General features: G+C 40.1%; 1 protein-coding gene across 1 annotated transcript in view; it reads right to left on the bottom strand.

Moving 5' to 3' along the window:
* Positions 1 to 11,327, bottom strand: part of MID1 (midline 1) — a 334,691-nt gene extending 323,364 nt beyond the window's left edge. Inside the window, exons 1-2 of the mRNA XM_077173182.1 lie at positions 11,312 to 11,327; positions 10,924 to 11,183 (exon numbers count right to left, since the gene is read on the bottom strand). The gene's annotated coding sequence lies outside the window, so the exon portion shown is untranslated. The remainder of the gene's footprint in view (positions 1 to 10,923; positions 11,184 to 11,311) is intronic.
* Between the last annotated feature and the right edge of the window lie 1,873 nt (positions 11,328 to 13,200).

Below are 13,200 nucleotides of genomic sequence, written 5' to 3'. Positions count from 1 at the left end.
ACCACAAAGGCACAAAGGCTGAGATTTTAAATCTGAAACACTTCTGCAGAACTACACCTTCCAGAGAGGCATTTGGGCAGCTTGATAGTGTGTCCTTAACAATAACAGTTATTAGGGGCTACGTTGCAGGAGCTCCTTTTCAGTTAACAGTCTGTCTAAGCTCCTGTAAAACTGCTACGTTATAAATCACTTCACTCTGTTATTATAAAAAAGGGGTAGCAGACAATTAGCAATATAATTATAGAATTATTATGCTCCACAAATTATACACCCAGGCCCCCAACACATGTAGCTGCAGGGCCCCAGTGCAGCCAGGGAATTTTTTTCTTCTAAAGAAACAGATGTGTCAAGACAGATTAGAAAGTTTTTGAAGATGCATATAATTTTAGGAGGGGGTTCTTTTATTATTTTTTTTCTTTTGCTGCTAAATCTGTTTTATCTTTTGAGATGTCTTCTCTAAGAAAATGTACAAATCAAGATATGGTAACGATGTGAATGAAGGCTGTGAAGTTCAGCTTAAGACTCCAAAATTCAGCAAGCCTAGCTTGCATCTTGAAGTGAGGATGCTTGTGTGACACAAAGATGAGCCCAGCATTACAGAGGGAGCTGAAGGCCAGCTGTCTTCTTCTCTCAGAAGAAATCCCTCAGAATGCTGAGCATGTCCAAGCTGCCCTGAAGGAGATTGGAGTCACTTGCTGATGGCAGAGCAGCAGCTAAGGACCCTCTTCTGCAGAGCTGAGGCCACCAGGCCTGCCTGCTACTCACTGGCTGCCCCAAGACAATAAAATACAGCACTTTTCCCAAGAGCTTAGTTAAGCCTCATTAATCAAAAAAGGTTGTGAGACAAAACTTTTGGCTATTTTGTACACACGCTCAGTTAAAATGAGCAGTAGTACCTGACTTCTGCTTACAAGAACATAAACATGAACACAGGTAGCCAGAGAAATTAACCCACTGACATGCAAGAAAAGTCAGAAGTTGGTCACCTTCTACAAAACCTGACATTTCCACAAGGCATTAGGAACCATCTGAGTTATCTATTCACCTAAACCAATTTGGCACACTACCCTGGCCCTAATCACAAACATAACACAGAAACAGATATGTGGAATTGGATCCAGTCTTTCCTTTTATGAGAGGGATGAGGGAGAAAATAACAACTCTTTTTTTGCCCTCATGGTGAGGCAGCTGCTGAAGTCTGTTCTAATAATAAAAAAAGCAGGAATAACCAGAATGGGTTTACATTCTCAAAGAGCAAAACACAAAAGCAGCAACTGCCACATCCCCCACACCTTTGGTGACTCCCCTTCTGAGACTCAATGGTATCTTTGAGGAAGGCACAGAGGAACATGTACAAAGTAAGCAGCATTCAAACATGTCCAGGGAGACAGCAGTTTAAAATGCAGCAGTATTTCCAGGCTGCAGGGGGGCTGTGGGGTGCTTCTATCAGAAGATCTCCTGTCTCACTGTCTGGGTTCAGTTTTCTACTTAGCTCCATGCTATAATTAGTCTGATAGCTGTGCACTTATTTTAATGAGTAGCAAAGCAGCTGCTGGAGTTGCCTATAGCTGAATTGGTATGTCAGCTTATAAATTACAGTTCTATTGCCTACACATTGGAGCTTTAAGTCCTAAAGACATTTCTCTGCAATTTGCTAATTATTGTAATTTTGATAATTTTCCATGACCACCTCTTTACCAAACAAACAATATATTGAAGAGTTTTAATAGTTTAAACTGTCTCAGGAGTTAAAAAGAAAAGCATTTAGCACTTCCACCATGGTTTTCAGTGTGTGAGTGCTGAGGGAACAAGTGGATACTCAACTGTTCATTTAGCTCTCAGGTCTGTAAAGAATGTCAGTCTAGCAGAAATGCCTACACAGATGAAGAGATAATTTTATTATAAGGAAGTGAATTCTCAGTCTGCTCTTCTTCCAGACATTTGCTATTTTTTCTCATTATTTTTTTAATGCCCAAAGAAAAGCAGCTTCTTCAGGTATCTCCTACTGGCACAGCCCTGCTCCAGCAGGAAGCCCCTGAATGAGGAGCTCAGGAATCTGTTTTTATCCATCAAACCCTCAATGACCCTCACCCACCCTCACTTTCTGCAGTTCAAGCCCTCATCACTCTGGCACCCCTGCTACATATTCAGTAGAATTCATGTCAGGGGTATGACTGCACCCCAAAGATGGATTTCAGAGAGGTGAGCACTGTGCTTCAGCTGTGGACATCTATTTTAAAAAGCCAACACCAGCATGCCCCAGACACTTGTAATGTGACTTCCTGTTCAAACCTTATCAGCTTCACCATGATCCAAAATAGCAGACAGCACCTCAGTAGCACGGGACCTTGGCACTCGGTGGTGTTGAGCTGTTATTCTGTCACTGCCTGGGGTCAGGCCACCAGAGAGAGATTTCCAGGGAGCAAATCTAGATGGACTGCCTGCTCCACTACCACTGACACCCTGCTTCCCTCCCCTGACCTCCTCAGGCTCTGGAATCTTTATAAAAAAAGGCCAATAAGATTCTAGCATGGTGTTCTCTGCCTAGGAAAAAGAGAGGAAAGCACATCATTGAGCATGTAGATCCAGAGTGAACCAGAGTTAATTCCCTCTCAATTAACACCTCACCACTCTCTCCCCTCATAAAAAAAAAACTATCAAGGAACTAATAGCCTGCTCTTGCCAATTCTTATTAAATTATCTGGAAGCTCACACCAGATTATCACAGTGGCTCCATCTGGTCATATAAATCACTCTCTCCAAGTTCTTGCCCTCTGGAAAAGTCATCTGTTCTTACTGTGAGAAGAGTGGCAGCCCACCTCACACAGCAGTGATGTGGCACCTGATGGAATGGTGTCCACCATCAGTGTACCCTAATAAACACCCATAGTCCCAGCCCCAACTGGGTGCCAGGGTGAGCTGTCAAACCCTGCCCAGCTTTGCAAAACACAAGCAGAGCTATGTGGGACTTACAGCTCTTCAAGTCTATTTCAGTGCATACCTAAGAATCGTGAGTCTCTTTGAGAAAACAGCCTTTTTAATTGTAATTATTTTCCTTTTACATAATACAGTATGTAAGTGTGGATTCAGAGTAGTTATAAAGCCAGCAAAAAATCAAGAGTAGATGTTCTGTACCAGCAGGAGGAATACTACTCTGCTCAGTGATGAAGACTGTCTCTAAGATGACAGACAAAGGGCATGATCAGGATGATCTAAGCCCAAGCATCTTTTTTTGAGCTTGGACTGAACCTGGTACCTAAGCCATGATCTCATCCAGCTGAGGGGGAGCCACAGTGGCAGAAGGAAGAATAGTGACAGGGAAGGTTTTCTCTACACTTTTATAGTTCCCACTAGACTTGTTTTTGTAGGCTTTTCTAGCAAAGCAGATTAAAAGATGTATACCAAACCATATAACAGGTATATGAAGAAATCCCAGCTGCTCCTGGTGCCCTCTGGAAGCACTTTAACTGTTCTAGCAGTAATGGTAAAATAGAAAACAAACTAAAGAATCACAGCTTGTCGTTTGCTTTTCACACTGCACTTCAGTAAAGATTATTCATTGTCAAGACAATTATTAATTGTCCAGACTATTAAGTTGTAAATTAGAAAAAAGGGTCATTATCTGCAAAGGGCTTTGTAACAACTTCTGATGTGTCCTTTCTCACACACAGACTGAGCTGCTGCCTGCCTGTCTCTGTAAGCCTGGGGACAGCCAGCAAGATCCCCACGGCTGGCTGCTCCAGAGGCATGGGAATGCAGAACTCTGTATATTCTGGTGGGGTAGTTAAAAAAAACCCTAGCCAAACTGTGATGTTGGGGTTTGACATGCATTATATTATTCCTGGCTAAAACCCATTTCTGCATGGTAATTATCCCAAAAATTATTACTTTGAGATTTTATTCCAAAATAATGAATGTGAGAAACATTTTGCCATTAGTTTTCTCTATAACTAATTTTGGTAGAAATCCTGCTTATACTGGAAAATTTGACCAATAAATGAAATAGAAAAAAGCTGCCAAAATTATATTTACCTTTAAAATAATTAATTATTCATATACACTGAAAAAATATGCTGGGAGCTTTAATTATTTCTTCATAGCTTGTATCTTAAGTCTGCAATATCAGGTACATAGAGAAAAACAAACCAACCCCCCTGCACTTTGTCCCCTCTCAGCTTTCATTGCTATTTTTTAAAACAGAGAATAAGCAAAACCACAATGAATGCTCTTGCACTTAGATTTTATTGAAAGATTTTGGAAGACAAATTGATTCAAAATACTAAAGACAAATCTACACAGAAATCTCTCCAGATCAAACCCAGAAACGTGCCTGCATTCATTTTTTCATTACTTTTGGAAAACCACATTAAAATTGTATTTCATGGTCTCTCATTCCCATCTTTGCTGGATATGGACCAAAGGCCTCAGTTGTAGTGAGAAGTCCAAATTTCCACACTGGGCCTTGCTCTTAGCTCCTTAGAAAACACCAGTGGCCTAACCTTTGGAAACTATCAGTTTTCATCCAAAAGTGTACTTTGAACTTGTATTTTGCATCAGTAACCTACAAGATTAACATCAGACCATGCAGGATGATAGTTTGAATGAGTTTTTCAGTCAAGCTGGGTTTCTTTCACAACTGGACTTTACTGCCTATGAAAATGGCATTGGCACATGTTGACATTGATAGCTGACATCAAATCATCAGCCTCATTAAATCTCTTCCCTACAGAAGTTGAGGAGATCTCAAAAGCATAAATGAAAGCTAATTTTGAGTAAGACGGAAAAATCAGATAAAAGTGCATAATTATATGAAGGAAAATATTTCAACATTGTTGGTTATTTCCAAGGACTTTGCCAATTCCTCTTTTTATCACCCTCTTTCTCTACTATTTTAAGAGTAATCTAGAAATCTCAGCGAGAACTTTTAGAAATTTGTAGAAATCTCACTTCTCAACTTGATTCTTAAGGGAGATAGGTTTTCATTCAGTATTATCATGATTTATTTCTATCAAAAGCTACTGGCATTTAAAGTGTATCTGTGAACTGGTGTCCAGTAATGCATGAAGGGGGAAATATGCCCTAAAGAAGTACAACTGAAGTGTGCAAAAACCAATTTAAACCTCTGAAATGAGTATTTCAGAAACTATGCATTTAGATATGAAAATGAGATTTAAATGACACAAAATATGATAAATTTTTTGTTTGCTCTGTAATATCCCTTCCAAATTTTTCAAAGCTCTGTGGCCAAATCATCTTATTCCAGTTACATCAGAAGAGCACAACTGTGAGGCCTGTGCTTGCAAAAAAAAAATTCCTTTAAAATGGCAAATAAAAGTGCCTGACTGAAATTCTCAGACTGAAGGGGAAAACAAGAAAAAGGAAGTTGTAAGGAGGGAATGATCTCTGCAGTAACACTTAGTAAGGATGAACAAATTGCAGTGGGAAAATAAACGACCACTTCCTTTTCTAAAGAGAAACTAAATCAGAATAATTTGCTTTGATGTTGATGGGAAATCACTGTATACTTTGAAACTTTGGGACCTAATAGGCTGCCATTCGAGTGGAACCACAATGTCTGAATGTGAGGAGAGAGGTGTGTGGGCAGAGGAGTTCATATGGACAAAGCACAGACAGGGTTGCCCCCAGTGATGTAAAAAAGGAACAGGACAGCTGTGCTTCAAACCAGTTACCCACTGGATTTCATGGCTATTGTTAATAACACTTTGTAAAGAATATTTATTTAGTGTTAATTAAAAAATTCAGCTCTAAGGGGGAAAAAAAAGCAGATGTAAAATTAATGTCTCTACAGAGATTGTAGTGGTCCATTTGGAATTTCAAAGGCAGGAAATTCATGAAAATGATCATACAGTGGAACTGTCAAGCATCCAGTGGTATCAGTTACTTAGGGAAAGGGCTCAGTTTTGCAGAGGCAGAATCTGTCACTGATTGCTAAGTATATCTAATGGTAACTTATTCAACAATTCATGTCCATGAACACAACAGCAATGCCCAGTATGTGAGCTACTATTATTGAAAATGTTCCCTTTATGACCACTACATATTTGGTAAGTGCCATGGCTAAGCACATACTCTAGAGTGGCGTGCACACCAGACACTCTAAAGTAAAACTCTTGCCAAGTTTAGTATCTGTGCAGGGCTTTTAATTTATGAAAGAACTGCAAACAGGCAATAATGAATGGACTACAACACCAGTTAATTGTTTTTATTAATAAACTATCAATTTTATCCATTCTGACAACCATGAATTGCTGCTGTTTGATCAGTGAGTTCTACAGCTCCTCAGATGACAAAAGCAAGGCAAGACTGAATTTTGTCACAAAGCCAAATTGCAGGGTAAAACCTTATGTAAGTTTTTCTTTCTCCTCTATAATTAGCTAAAATAACTCTATTGCTGTTGCCATTCTTCTCTGACCAGCTCACCTTATTGCAGTATATTTCTTTTTCTAGCTTGCCTGTGCATAGGGATATCATTCTGCCCATATTACACATAGGGATGGGCCAAGAAAAAATAATTTTCCCCATATGTTCCTTGTGATGTATCTCAAACTACAGCATAATCCACAATATATAAAAAGCCCTGTCAGATGCCATATGCTAATGGCAACTCTTCTCAGTACTTTGGAAGAGTCTTGGTGTCCCCCCACTACTTCCCTTCCTGAAGGAAGGAGGAGCATCTGTCAGAACTAAGCCCATATTTTTGTGATTTATTGCAAGCAGAATATGATTCCTAAATTTCTTTGAGCAAACCCTCTACATTACCTGTACCCTTCTTTACTCTGATCTACCACCACCATGGGAACAACATACCCTAGGTTTACCAGCATCACCTCTACTACTTCAACCTCAGTTTAATAACAAATGCATCGACATTTTTAACAGGACTCCCCACTTTGCAAGATTTAAAAGGGTTTTAGACACAAGCACAGAAAAAAAAGATAAATTACTAAATCGTAACTCAAATAAAATCCTATGCTCCTGCATAGCTGTTTCAGCTCCACTCTGCCAGAACCTCTGTCTTGCCTCTCCTTGCTGCAGGTCCTGGGACCCTGAACTCAGATACTTTCCTACCTCCCCAGCTGCTCCCTTTCTTCTGGACTCAAGTTTTCCTGCTAATTCAAGTGCCCCATGACAATCTATGTTGCTCTGATTTTCAGACTATTCAGCAGGATTTCTTCAGCCTCACTTTGCTTGTAGCCATCCAGGAACACATGATCCAAAAATGAACACTGATGGGACTGCTAAACTTGCATGTTTAAGACTACTGTCCTTAGTCAGCCCTGATGTCTGCCCCCCACTCAGTGCAGATCCCTCCTTTGGTCCACTAGAGATTACTAAAACATTCATATTAAATGTCATACAATGCATACCTTTTGTCCAGCTTGTGATCTGGGTCCCTTGACAGCTTTCTGTGGAGACCACACAGTGCTTTCAAATAGCTGAGAAACACTCTAAGAGGTTAGGAAGAGAAATCCATCTCTGCAGGACCACACTGAAGATCTTTTTAATTCAGAAGATGATGTGAGAGTAGTGAATATTTTGGAACAGAGTAAGAGACAAGGGAAAGCAGACAGAGATCTTTCCCTTGTATATTCTACTAGTTTCTGGCCCTGCACAATCTAAAACTTTCTAAGCCAATGGTCACATCAGCATCTAATGTTTAATAGGCCTGGCTGGAGAGTTCTTCCATGAACTTGTCTTATTGCTGTGCCTGGAAATGTTAGAAAGGCAAGCTCTTCTCCAGTCATTTGCTTTTACTGGGGTTCCCATGACACAGGAGGCAGTGAAATGCATAAGATGTTTCAGCACTTCAGAAGATAAGTACCTGGAAGACAGACAGCTGACTCAGCTTCAGTCTGGATGAGAGCTCAGTGCTGCTGTTAGATGGAAGGAAGCCTCTCAAGGGTAAACCACAAGCCTGGAATTAAATTTTAACTGAATATATCTGCCAGGCTCTGATTATAAACCACTGCACATTCAAGGGAGCTTTCTCAGCTGCCAGATGCCCAAGCAACAATGTCCCAAAAATCTACATAACAGCAGATGCATCATTTCAGAGCATGAATAGTAGCAGTCGACCTCATCCAGGCTCTCATCACACCAGAGCAGAGCTCAGCAGAGGGACCAGTCACTTTCAGCTGACCTGTAAGGTTAAGGGTGTTGGGTTAAGCAGTTTAATGGTGGCATATTTCAAGCAGTGAGCCTATAGTTCAAGATCCAGCTGATCCAGCTAGTGGAGACAGTGCTGACTGCCCCAAACCTGGCACTCTGCAGAGCCCAAGGTGGAACACAATGGCAGTGGTTTCCTCCACCCATGGCAAGGAGTCCTTGTCATCTACACAGCAAGATTCAGGTTTGCAAACAAGCACACAATGAGACAGCCCTGAAGGGAAGAGAGCATACAAATGTCCCCAAAGAAGTAAAGTCTATGTGAGGCCCCATTCCAGGAAAAAGGATGCATATTTCCCTCTGTGTAGCTGCAAAAACATCTATGGCCATACAACAAGCCTGTAGGTGGACTTAGCAGGTCATGAAAAAGTACTGAAAATATATTTTATTTCTGATGATTTTTTTTTCCTAAAGCAAACACTTTTTAGGAGCCATGGTGACATCTAGACGTCCACAGATTTCTCAAGTCACCATGTGGGTGCAAAGTCAGAGTCCCTGAAGTGCTTGGTCTCAGATTCTAACTAGACAGAAATGCAGGAAGAGCCAGAGGCACAAAAGGCTTGCCTGGAGTCAAAAAGGCCCAATATCATAGAAAAGAAAAACCCCTGCTTCTCCTGAATTCCAGGCTAGTTCCCAGTGTATGCAGCCTCACGGTCTGCACAAAATTCAAGCCATATGAAAGACAAAGAATTGTAAAACCTGAGACTAATGAAGGTAAACCATGGACAATACTGTAAAGTGGATGTATGCGGTATAAACTCAACAGAGCCAAGAAAATCACAGAGAATCCTTTCTATTAGCACAAATAGATGAAATTGATGTATATTTGTACAAGTCTTCTCCAAGAGCAATGGCATTAGCCCATGCTGTAATGCAAACCAAATGCAAAGGGAAATTGTATGACAAAGGCTTATTGAAAATAATAAATAAACATACACATATTTACACATACACACACACATATATGTATATATGGTATTATATGAGCTATATATATTAAATGAATACTCTTTATATATTAAATGAATCTCATGGAAATCACTCTTGAACTCTTCTTTCCAGGATAAGTTTTGAAGTTAAGACTTCTGAAAAACCGTGCTGTGAAAAAAACCCAAAGAACTCACCTATAATATTTGACATTATGGGTATTTGTTATTTTATTTTCAGTCCTTTGACATTCCTGCTAGCTGGGTGCATTCTCATCCTGTCATTTTTTCAACATCAAAATACCTTAAAATATCCTTTAGCTGCATATCAGCAATTGGGTTGAGTGTCCATCACATCTTTCTGGTTAGATTTCCAATATTTGCAGCTTAGTATATTGTACAGTCTCCTATATGTAGGAGACTGTACAATATACTCAGCTGCTCAGCCATAGCAAACCAGTCTTTGTAGCACAATTCAAGGTTTGCCATTGCTGCTGTAATGGCAAAATAAACCATTCAGGATTATATTTGGAACACCAAATTTCTGTCCTAAAGAATAAAATTGCTGATGAAGATGGTCACAAAAGGGCTGACCCAGCATTCCTCCAAGACCTTCTTTGGAGGGTGGCAATATGAGAATGGATCCCAAGTATAACTAGTATTTCTATTAATATATAATTATTTTCCAGTGATGGAAATGTTAAGCCTAATCCAAAAAAAGCACAGATCTGGTTTGGAACAAATTCCTTTACTGCATCATGCCCAACATATGAATTACTGCAGTGCCTTTATGGATATTTTTAATTGTCTTGTTATATAAAACATAAACAGTCAGGAAAAATGGGAGGAAGATCCTCATTTTATAGAAAGCCTGCTGATTCCCTAAAGACTGGAAATGCATTTCAAGAGTTATTTGTCTTAATGCAAATCTAAGCCATGGCTATTTTTGATGCAGTGGCTGAACTCATAACTTATAAAATGAAATAAAAACATTTGTCAGGAGTTGCAAACCAATTGTTGAAAGGCGTGCATTTATCATGGGATGTTAAATATAAATTTACACAAGTCCAGAAGGCTCTCCTGTGATGAGCCCTTTACAGAAATATTTAATGTTCAATTCAATTCATTCATGGCAATTAGCAAAGGCGATCATAGTAAAGTGTCTTTAGCAGCCAATATTTGTCATCTGGAGACTGGAACAAATCTCAGAAACCCAGTTATGAATATGGGAGTGATTTAAAGTTTATTAATAATACAACAAACAAACCTGATTTCCGTCTCTTCGAGGAATCATTGTAATTTGCAGATTGCAGTGCAAAATGAGATGGAGCACAATGATTAACCTTGTGAGCTACAGAATAACTACTATACATATAACAGATGTCTGCTGTGACAAGGGGCACATTACCTTCATGTTTATATTAAGAAAGAAGAGGGATTCAACTGTTTTATATGGGAGAGTTGTGGGAAAGATCTCAGAAAGCTCCCTATGAGAAGGTGGGGAATTATAAATATTTGCAAGTGTTTATTCAGGTGCCACTACAGTACACTGGTGAAACACGGATTGAATGCAAAGGGGCGTGAGGGGGAAAACATCTGATCTAAATGTTACTGGATTCATTTCACTGGTACAGATATTGGCTCAGTTCATCTCATCTGGTCAACACCAGCCCTGAGCCAGAGCTTGCATGTTCATTTAACATCAGCTGCACAAGCAACAGGACATTTTTCAAAGTAAAATCTTGCTGGAGAAATAATACTACTGAAAGTGATTACCCCTGAATAATTAGAAACACAGGAAGCAGCTTACCTTCATAAAGGTAGGTGGATCCCAAGTTGTTTGGAGACACAGCCTCAATACCCTTCTGCTTTCCTTGGGCTGGGCTTTAATATTGAAAGCTGCTGATGCCTTTGCTCTTCCACAACCATCGCCCCCACCAGATTGCACCACAAAGCCAGGTTCTTCAAGAAGTGTGTAAAGTCAATCTTTGCATGAACTGGTACAAGGATTTAGTGATTTTAGCTGGAGTCCCCTTCAACTTCTGATGGGAGAATGAAATTATTTCTGCCCTATATGAAAAACAAAAAACCAAAACAGCAAAGCAGACAATAGATAGAGAGGGTCGTATTCAGCTAAAACCACTGATATATTGTCATATGTATGTGACCCCATGTCAGCTTGGGGCTTCAGGCCCCACCACGTTCAAATTGCTCATCTGAAAATGGAGCTGTAAGTGATCTCCTGGACAGCTGCCTGATTTCTGCTGAGCTCACTTTGCCCACATGGTGACACCCACACATAGACATCTAAATGTAGGTGTCCCAATTTGCAAACTGAATATACCTGAATTTTGTCTTTATGAAAGAGAGACTATAAAACCAGGACACCGTGAGCCTGTTTGTTGAGATGGGCCTTCCCCCCTCACCCATAACTCTGAGCATCCAGAGAGATTGAAGTTCTGGAGGTCTTGACAGCAATTACACTGTAGGGCACCCATAATCATTCTCCTCTCTAAAAACTGATCCCATCATATAAAAAATTGAAGAGTCACAACTGGCTGTTTCTCTCTCCTGTTTAATAACCTTGAGCAGTCCAAATAACACACATTTCATTCCAAAATCTCACTGTTTAAGTTTGTCCCCTAATGGGAAATAGCTCCAGTGCTCACCAAATTCCCTTCCTCCCAAACGTTGCCTGCAGGGAGTGGGTCTGGGAAGAGAATTGTTTCAGAGCACACCCAGCTCCATTTGCCCCCATGGACAGTGGCAGGAAATGATCCCAATTAATTCAGCTTTAGGAATGCTGCCATCTGTACTGACAAAGGCAAATCATGAGACCATTGTCAGCTGGTGCTTCCTTCGCCCAGTGCTCTAGGTGGCTGATAAGAATTACTATGCTAAATGATGACAAACTAGGGGGGGGATAAAAAGAAGTTAGGCTCCAATCCAATACAGCCCAAGGCTTCCCCAAATGTGGCAAGGATATAAGCTCAGTAGCTGGGTTTGCACAGTGTTTATTAGCCTGCTTTTCTTATCATCAATTTCTGATTTCATTTTAAAGATCTCCCAGAGGAACTCAAATGAAAAAAAATCAATTTATGTTCCAAAGCCAGACAAAACTGAAATAGATAATGTCCAACCAAGGGAAAAATTAAATCCAATCTGCATCTTAGCTGAGCAGAGCACCTTCATTGACTGGCTAGGCAAGCATGCTGTATGTTTGGGGCACAAAAGGTGTGAATTTCCAGCTGACTTCAAGAGAAACAGAATCAGGTCCTCCAGAAAACAATCTATAAAATATATATTCACTAAAACCCACAGGCATAAGCCTAACTGTATTTATTTCACAGAGGTTATTGGTATAAAACAGCAGTATCATCAGGCAGAAAGCAGCATTTGGCTCAGTCTCCAATGAAAAAACTGAGAAATGCTCTACATGTAAGATTTGTGGCACCTCCTGCCTGCCAGTTCTCTCCATGCTTCTAAAATACCAATTTCAATTGAGACCTGGCAATCTTATGTATATGTAAACAGACCCAAATTGCATGCAGTGCAAAATGTGCCAGGATCAGAAAGCAAAATATTACTAAAAATGGCTTTTTCCTACCAGAAACTGGAAGTGCAACTATAAACTCTGAATCAAATCTCATCTCTAATAGAAAACCATTGGCCCTGCATGGTCTCAGTGGCACCAATAAAAATTGTATTTGTTGGAGAAGATAATCACAGGAGGCAGGAAAAGGGACACACAACATTTCTGTTTGACCTTGGAACATCCCATATGCATCAGAAGTCAGAGCATGAAGCAAAGTGAGAAAACATAATCATGTACAGTAGATGCAAAAAAAGATAAAGGCAAATTCCTTTGGAGAGGAAAGAATCCCCTCAGGCCAGCTCACATAAGCAAACAGCCAACAGGAAAGGGAGCTGTGGCACTGCAGAACATGCTGGAGCCCTGACAGATGATCAGCCTGGGGATTGTAAAGGATTTCAAGACTGCCCAGGGTTTCTCTTCCACACTGAATTTCATATGAAATGTTTAACAGAATGACTTGCAGCAAAAACAAGATGATATTTGCTAAAAGAA

The sequence above is a fragment of the Agelaius phoeniceus genome, chromosome 2 (genome assembly GCF_051311805.1).
Source record: "Agelaius phoeniceus isolate bAgePho1 chromosome 2, bAgePho1.hap1, whole genome shotgun sequence".
Lineage (NCBI taxonomy): Eukaryota > Metazoa > Chordata > Aves > Passeriformes > Icteridae > Agelaius > Agelaius phoeniceus.
Note: the sequence above shows the minus strand (reverse complement) of the source record. Positions and strands in the feature narration are given on the sequence as shown.